The sequence below is a fragment of the Myxocyprinus asiaticus genome, chromosome 39, assembly GCF_019703515.2.
Source record: "Myxocyprinus asiaticus isolate MX2 ecotype Aquarium Trade chromosome 39, UBuf_Myxa_2, whole genome shotgun sequence".
Classification (NCBI taxonomy): Eukaryota; Metazoa; Chordata; class Actinopteri; order Cypriniformes; family Catostomidae; genus Myxocyprinus; species Myxocyprinus asiaticus.
Genome location: NC_059382.1, coordinates 1,949,007 through 1,957,500, shown reverse-complemented (window position 1 = coordinate 1,957,500; position 8,494 = coordinate 1,949,007). Strand labels below are relative to the sequence as shown.

The 8,494-nt window shown below is 38.3% G+C and overlaps 1 protein-coding gene across 2 annotated transcripts in view; it reads left to right on the top strand.

Annotated features, from left to right (window-relative positions):
• The window catches only part of LOC127429917 (eukaryotic translation initiation factor 4 gamma 1-like), a 52,085-nt gene that overhangs the window by 3,242 nt on the left and 40,349 nt on the right, over positions 1 to 8,494 (top strand). The window lies entirely within an intron of this gene.

The following is an 8,494-nucleotide window of genomic DNA, read 5'->3' as shown; positions in this document are numbered from 1 at the left end:
GACAGTGAGACACACCGATAGAGAGAAAAATACACGGTAAAGAGCCGCAGTGTGTGCAGTGAGGGGGTTTATATGTGTGTGTTTGAAACCATGTGTGTGTCCACTTGATATAGGCACATTGTCTGTGTCATGTGTTACGTGCATAACTACGCAGTAAATTGAGATTGTCAATCTGGCCTTGAGGAGTGATCGATAGTGATGTGTATGTGTGTGTTTGAGGTGACAGTTATGATGGGTGATGAAGCATTCCGGTTTGCATTCAGTTTTGCACACTGTTCTTGATATGTTATTTCTCTCTCTCTCTCTCTCTCTCTCTCTCTCTCTCTCTCTCTCTCTCTCACCATTACTAAATAAAAACATCATGGTATTATCATGGTTATTTACTATGGTAATACCATGAGTGTTTTTGCATATACCCTGGTAATACTTTGGTTTCTGGACATTTACCTTGTTGATATCATGTGTTTAGACATATTCAATGGTAATGCCTTGTTTTATGGATAAAACCATGTTTTTGGGCATGTATCATGGTAACACAATTTTTTAAAATATATACAGCTCTGAAAAAAATGAAGAGACCAAATGATCAGTTTCTCTGGATTTACTCTTTATAGGTACAGTTGAAGTCAGTTGAAAGTGTAAGTTTACATACACCTTAGCCAAATACATTTAAACTCAGTTTTTCACAATTCCTGACATTTAATCGTAGAAAACATTCCCTGTCTTAGGTCAGTTAGGATCACTACTTTATTTTAAGAATGTGAAATGTCAGAATAATAGTAGAGAGAATGATTTATTTCAGCTTTTATTTCTTTCATCACATTCCCAGTGGGTCAGAAGTTTACATACACTTTGTTAGTATTTGGTAGTATTGCCTTTAAATTGTTTAACTTGGGTCAAATGTTTTGGGTATCCTTCCACAAGCGTCTCACAATAAGTTGCTGGAATTTTGTCCCATTCCTCCAGACAGAACTGGTGTAACTGAGTCAGGTTTGTAGGCCTCCTTGCTTCTTCAGTTCTGCCCACAAATGTACTATCAGATTGAGGTCAGGGCTTTGTGATGGCCACTCTAAACATAACGATGGTCATTATGGGCAAAAATTTCCATTTTTGTTTCATCAGACCAGAGGAAATTTATCCAAAAAGTAAGATCTTTGTCCCCATGTGCACTTGCAAACTGTAGTCTGACTTTTTTATGGCGGTTTTGGAGCAGTGACTTCTTTCTTGCTGAGCAGCCTTTCAGGTTATGTCAATATAGGACTCGTTTTGCTGTGGATATAGATACTCGTCTACCTGTTTCCTCCAGCATCTTCACAAGGTCCTTTGCTGTTGTTCTGGGATTGATTTGCACTTTTCACACCAAACTACGTTCATCTCTAGGAGACAGAATGCGTCTCCTTCCTGAGTGGTATGATGGCTGTGTGGTCCCATGGTGTTTATATTTGCGTACTATTGTTTGTACAGATGAACGTGTTACCTTCAGACGTTTGGAAATTGCTCCCAAGGATGAACCAGACATGTGGAGGTCCACAATTCTTTTTTCTGAGGTCCTGGCTGATTTTTTTATTTATTATTTTCCCATGATGTCAAGCAAACAGGCACTGATATCCACAGGTACACCCAGGAGCATATCTACCCATTTCTGAGCGTGTATGCGAAACTACATTTTGCGCCCCATGTATCTGTCGAGCGGGGTGGGGGGGTTGTTGGAGTGTTGTCCATTATAAGCGTTAATTTTGCACCCCATGTGTCAGTCTTTACATGGCACCCCTTTGCGTTGCATACCTTGCATATATGGTTTTTGCGCCTCTGGAAACCAGCCTATCAGAAGCTAATTGTCTAAATGCTTGACATCATTTTCTGGAATTTCCCATGCTGCTTAAAGGCACAGTTAACTTAGTGTATGTAAACTTCTGACCCACTGGAATTGTGATATAATCTGTCTGTAAACAATTGTTGGAAAAATGACTCATGTCATGCACAAAGTAGATAGCCAAAGCTATAGTTTGCTAATATGAAATCTGTAGAGTGGTTAAAAAATTATATATATATATATAAAACATGTGAAAAGTGTTACATGTTAAAACGTGTTACCATGACACATATCCAACATGGTATTACCATAACATATATCTCTAAAACATGGTGTTACCATAGTACATACCAAAAAACATAGTATAACCATAGTTTGTGTGTGTGTGTATGCAGCTCTGGAAAAAAAAAAGTGTGTCACTGTTAGTCAGCAAATCTTGCTTAATAAATAATTTTTGTTGCTTATCAGTCACTGATTGGTGAATAAGATTCATTCAGATTTGAAAAACATTTATTTACGTTTATATTTGGGTCTGAATGTGTACGTGTTGATTCTCAGGTAAAGTCTTTGATAACTCTGTGACAGATACCACAGACAGAAGTGGAACATCTTGAATTTGTGTGTTCTTTTTAAGAATGTACTGAAGTATCTTAAAGGGATAGTTCACCCAAAAATGACAGTTCTTTCATTATTTACTCACCCTCATGATATCCCATATGTGTTAGACTTTCTTCGCCAGAACACGTGAAGAAAAAAATATCTCAGCTCAGTAGGTCCTTAAAATGCAAGTGAATGGAGATTTCTCTTTTCATGCTTCAAAAATCACAGACAGTCAGCATAAACGTCATCCATACGACTCCAGTGGTTAAATTAATGTCTTCTAAAGTGTCACGATTGCTTTTGGTGCAAAAAAGATAAACATTTAAGTACTTTTTAACTATAATCCAACGCTTCACAAGAGGGTGACGTATTCGCGTTGCCATGGATACAGATGTAATCTAATGTTCTCCTCTCGGTTGAGACATCCAGGATAAGCACACAAATGCACAATTGGGAATAAAGAATCAGATAAATACAGATCTAAACTAGGGATGGGCATGAGTACTCGGGTACTCGGACGTGGCAGCGATGATCGATGGTGATCACGCATGATGTGACTTTTCACTTTAAACACAAACGTGTCAGAGGGAGCTTATTTGTAATTTTGAGATTGATTACGTTGTGATTTTGAGGGGTACATTGATTGTCAGAGACGTCTCATAGCAGCCAAACTGATCTATGACGCTGCAATGCTAATCAAAAGAGAGTGTAATTAACCGTGTTTTGAACACCTGTCTCTGCAAAACATTTGCTAAACATGTTTTATTATCCTTCAATGTAAGAACTTTGACTTCTTAATGGATATTATTTAATAAAAGTGCATGTTTGTCACTGACTGTAAACCTCCCTGCCCTGGGTGCCGACATGTTTGCGTGACGTAACACACACCTGCATCTCGACGAAATGGAAGTGTCGTTCCGTTACACTTTCCCCAGTTGAAAGGTGGAAATTCCAACTCTCCGAGTTGAATGGAACACTTCATGAATCATCACAGCAACAACAATACGGAGCATCGAGGTTTTCCCCACAGGAGTAAACACACACACACACACACACAGTGTTAAAAAAAAATGGGTGATCGGTATCGGCCTCAAATTTCCTGATCAGTGCACCACTAGCTACAGTGATTCATATATAAATCTAGGAAGCTACATTTGTGCAGAGTTTCACATAGCCTAACAGGGTTTCTTTCTGAGAAGTTATGTCTCTTTGATTCTTTACGTTCAGTCCTTTAATGCAACGCTGTTGCAGCCATCAAAGCGCCGCCAAAATCCTCTGCTGTGATCAGTGTTCCTGTTATTATGCATAAAACAAAAGTTTATTTGAGAGGTGTTGTGGAGAGTAATTGTCAGAAGTCATTTAGCAGATTAAATAGTTAAGCTACGGCTGTTCCGGTGGCAATTTTTTTCCACCGTGCAAACGCATAAAGGAGCTTGAACAGCTGAACTTGTAGAGTAGCCTATTAAGGGTTGCCTCGTGCATGAGCCCCGGTAAACTAAAGGGCTTTTTAATAACCTATTTTTAAACGTATCATATATATAGCGCTATACGTATATATATACCTATATATATATATATATATACATATGAGCTTAATCAGCTATATCAACAACATTAATATAATAATAGACTTAAAAATTAACTTAAATCTGTGAATAAATGAAGGCAGCAATATTTCATTTTAAAAAGCACCTATGATGGTTTTTAAAAGTGCCTAATTTTGTTTTAAAGGTCTCATACAATAGATCTACATGCATCCAAGGTCAAAATACACTTTAATTTGCTCATAATTTAATTTGCAGCGTTACCTTTTTTCCCCAGTGTCAAAAACGACTCGTTCGATGATCCGTTCTAAAGGATTCATTCTAAACTCCTCCTTTCAGAGAGCATACTCTGCTCTGATTGGTCAGATGTCTCAGTCTGTTGTGATTGGTCTACAGCTTAGTGTAGTGTTTGAGGGCGGGTCAAAGCTGTTCGCGAGCAGCCAATGAAGACCAGAGGCGGGGTTTTTGTTACCAAATTATGTAGGTTAGTACAGGAAGTAAGTCTGGAATTACTAACGACTCGTTTCAGGTGTTCAGAATCGGTTCTTTCTTTTGGGAGTCAATAACTCCATTTGTCGTGCACTTTGCAGAGTTTTTTACATTCACAAACAGCTAAATAACACACTACATGAAGGGTAATATTTGAAAAACCATAATAGGTGCTCTTTAATCTAATAAAATACAGAGGATTTTTTTTTAATCCGATTAATCGAAGAAACAATCAGTGATTAATCGATTATCAAAATAATCATTAGTTGCAGTCCAAAAATGTATTATAACCTGGTCTGAGGGAATCAGTTGTAAACTCTGCAGATTTCCACAGAATTTATAAAAGTTATTCATTCCTCATTACTCATATTTTGGCTAATCAGCCACCAATAAGTGTAGTACTGTCAGGTCCATTTAATTCATTTTACTATATATAATCCCATCCCCAGAATTCAGCAGATTTTCCCTTAAAATCAGCGTGGAAAATTAAATCAATTGCATTTAATATTTGGCTTTGATCATCATTCATGTGTATCTTCCTTCAGAAAAGGATTTGCAAGCTACAGTTTTCACATGTGAGAGTTTGTGTAATTTGACATGAAATAGGTAACCCGAGAGTAATTAACGGCGATCCGTATTGTCCATAAAATTTGATATCGGTGCACCACCAGAAAAAGTTACATTTGAATTTAGAATCACTTGTCACAGATGGAGGTGAAAGAGTAAATTTGGTGTGCTTGAAAATTGCATCGCCAATCCGGTTCTATTATTTTATATATTGGTGAAAAAAAACGTACTTCAGCCCTCTACATTGCAAGTAAATCACTCGCATATGCGAGTAAATTTCACACTATGCGACCAAAAAACGTCTGTTATTAGCCACTGGCAAGTAAATATTAACATTTCACTCGCCAGTGATTGAGTTGTGTAGTGTCGAAGCACCAACGCCCTTTTACTGAATAAAAAGCAGTTGATTAAGAAGCTGGATTCAGCCTCGTCTTTCCCTGCATGCTGTCTCATGAGCGCGCAGGAAAAAGCACTTGTGTCTCATTCAGTTGAACGCCAAGCATCTCAGGGAACCGCACCATGGACGTCACGAGCAGCTCTCTTGAGAGCGTGTGAAGATGAACCACTTCTCAAGCGCTCTGATGTGCACGCCGTCTACAGAGGCTTGCGCCAAACTCCTGCGAAAATATAAACAAGGTATAAACGTATTCATTTTGTGACCGCAAAGCGCTCCAGTTTCACTTAACGGCCATGTAATGGCAAATGTCCATGGTCATTGTGGGTTTATTCATGCAGTGTTAATAACACGCGGTGAGACAGAGGAGATGCCCTGCTCTATTTCTGTGGAGATGATAAAATGCAAGAAACAGAAACTCAAAGTCTTCCTTCATGAGAAATAAGGGCTTGTGAGTTAATCAGAGAGCCTTAAGATAATGTGTGAAAGTGAAGAATTTAAGACAGAAATATTTTACTATTTCATAATATAATATAATATAATATAATAGCTATACAGGTTGGCTGGGTTACAAAAGAAGCAAAAGAAAACAAAACATTGAAAAAGTCCAATGGATCAAAAGTAAATCGGACAAATAAGAGAGATATATTTGAGTTATTTAGACATATTTTGATCATTAAAATATTATTTTAAAGTATACTGTTATATTTGACTGTCATTCATACGTTTCTGAAGCCTGAAAAGGAAATCATATACCCTTATTTTATTAAATGACCCAAGCTAAATTTGTATAAATGACATTGTTTTGTGCACGAAGCCCAGTTATAAATTACCATACAAAGTGAGTTTGTATTGTAATTAATCGTCATATTCCCGAAACACCTAAAACAGACAATTAATCATCATAATCGCAATTATTTGTTTGACAATTAATTGTCAGCCAAATTTCACAGTCGTGACTCCTAATTTTCATTATTAGGTTCCTACCTTGTGAATTGTTTTGTTAAAAATGTGTGCGAAATTTCAAACAGACAACAGCTTGTATCGTTAATAAAAATGCGATTTCATGACATCATATAAATTGATAGAATGTGAAACTTGTACATTTTTAAAAAGCTAAAATGCGATTTAAAATCATAAAGAAAAATCTAAAAAAAAATTTTTTTACAATATACTATATTGCGTGAGTATATATGAAGAGGCCCCCTCTCTCAGTTTGCTTAATATATTTTTTTAGTTACATTATGCTTGCATGTCGTCAAAAGTCTGGCGAGTAAAAACAAAAATTGACTAGCCAGTGACGATTCTTTCTCCAACATGATCGTAGAGGGTTGTACTTGATGGTTGGATCTGTGTCTGTTTTTTGTACAAATCAAACTGTGTGATACTTTTCTGGAGTTGTTTGAAGGAAGCTGTAAAATTGGAGAAAGACTTTATTGTCAACATGAAACCGCATTCGCCACACGTTACTTCAGTAATCTGATGCATTTTCAAGTTAAAGGACTTGAGTTTATCCATCAGGAATTGATTGGACTGTAGAAAGGTTGGCGCTCCATAATTGGAGCCAAACTAGAATTTTCTAAAACAATGTCTATATAGCTGTTTGACATGCATTTACATTTTAGTCATTTAGCAGATGCTTTTATCTAAAGCAACTTGACAATCAGTGACTCTTGGTTATTGGGCTAACCTTAATCAGTAGCTTGCATGGCCTATTAGTTAATGTAAGTGATGTCAGCCAGAAAGTCGTTTCTGAGGAAGTTATTACGTTTTGATAAAAAAAGATTTAGAACAGGGGCCTGGGTAGCTCAGCGAGTATTGACGCTGACTACCACCCCTGGAGTCGTGAGTTCGAATCCAGGGCATGCTGGGTGACTCCAGCCAGGTCTCCTAAGCAACCAAATTGGCCTGGTTGCTAGGGAGGGTAGTCACATGGGGTAACCTCCTTGTTGTCGCAATAATGTGGTTCTCGCTCTCGGTGGGGCGTGTGGTGAGTTGTGCGTGGATTCCGCGGAGAATAGCGTGGGCCTCCACACACGCTACGTCTCTGCGGTAACGTGCTCAACAGGCCACGTGATAAGATGCGCGGATTGACGGTCTCAGACGCGGAGGCAACTGAGATTCGTCCTCTACCACCCGGATTGAGGCGAGTCACTACGCCACCACGAGGACTTAGAGCGCATTGGGAATTGGGCATTCCAAATTGGGGAGAGAAAAAAAAATGATTTAGAACAAAGTGCACTGATGAACCATTCACAAAAAGACCAGGAAGGTGTATTAAGAAAGTTAATGGGGTTGATTTTGATTTTAAATCCTCATGGACAGACAGAGCTTTGAGGTATTTACAGTATGCATATTTAAATGTTCTTCTCGTTGGCCTCAAAACCTTTTGAACTCAGCCCTTAAGCAAGGTGTATTTAAATGTTATGTCCCTGTGAACTTCATAACTCCATGTCAGAAATGTCAGGTCTGTCCATACTGTATCCTCATACCCAGTAGTATGTGTGTGTGAGTTGTGCAGGTTTGTCACTATATTTGGCGGTTGTAAAGAGAGCTGGGTGGCATGAAGCCCCTCCACAACACAAGTTTGAGTTTCCATCAGCTCGTCTCTTGCTTCAGAGCCACTCCTGTCCATTCACAGATATAACCTCCATTTTCAATGTCCTAACGTCATTGTTTTCCAAAGTGTGGGGTTATAAAAACATTTATGAAAGTCTTGAATGAAAAACTGCGTCCTAGTGTCGATGCAAGTTTTGAATGTAGAAAATGTATTAGTGTGGACGTGGCCTTAAGTGCAGCATTTCCATTTTTAAATGATTTTTCATGATGTTCAGTTCAATTAACGGTTCGTAAAAGTTCACTTATTACACGGCTCTCTGCAACACTCGATTCTAATTGGTCAATGGCGCCATCTAGTGGTCAGATATTGCTCTGTAACAACCGCACATCCGGGGATTTAGACGTATCAGACTGCTCATCCTGGTTCTGCGAGCCGTCTCTCCTGCTGCTCAGATCACTGTGGGATCGATGTTTCATGTGCATTTATTTATTTGTCAAGTAATAGGCTAAATATTAAGGTCAGACGGT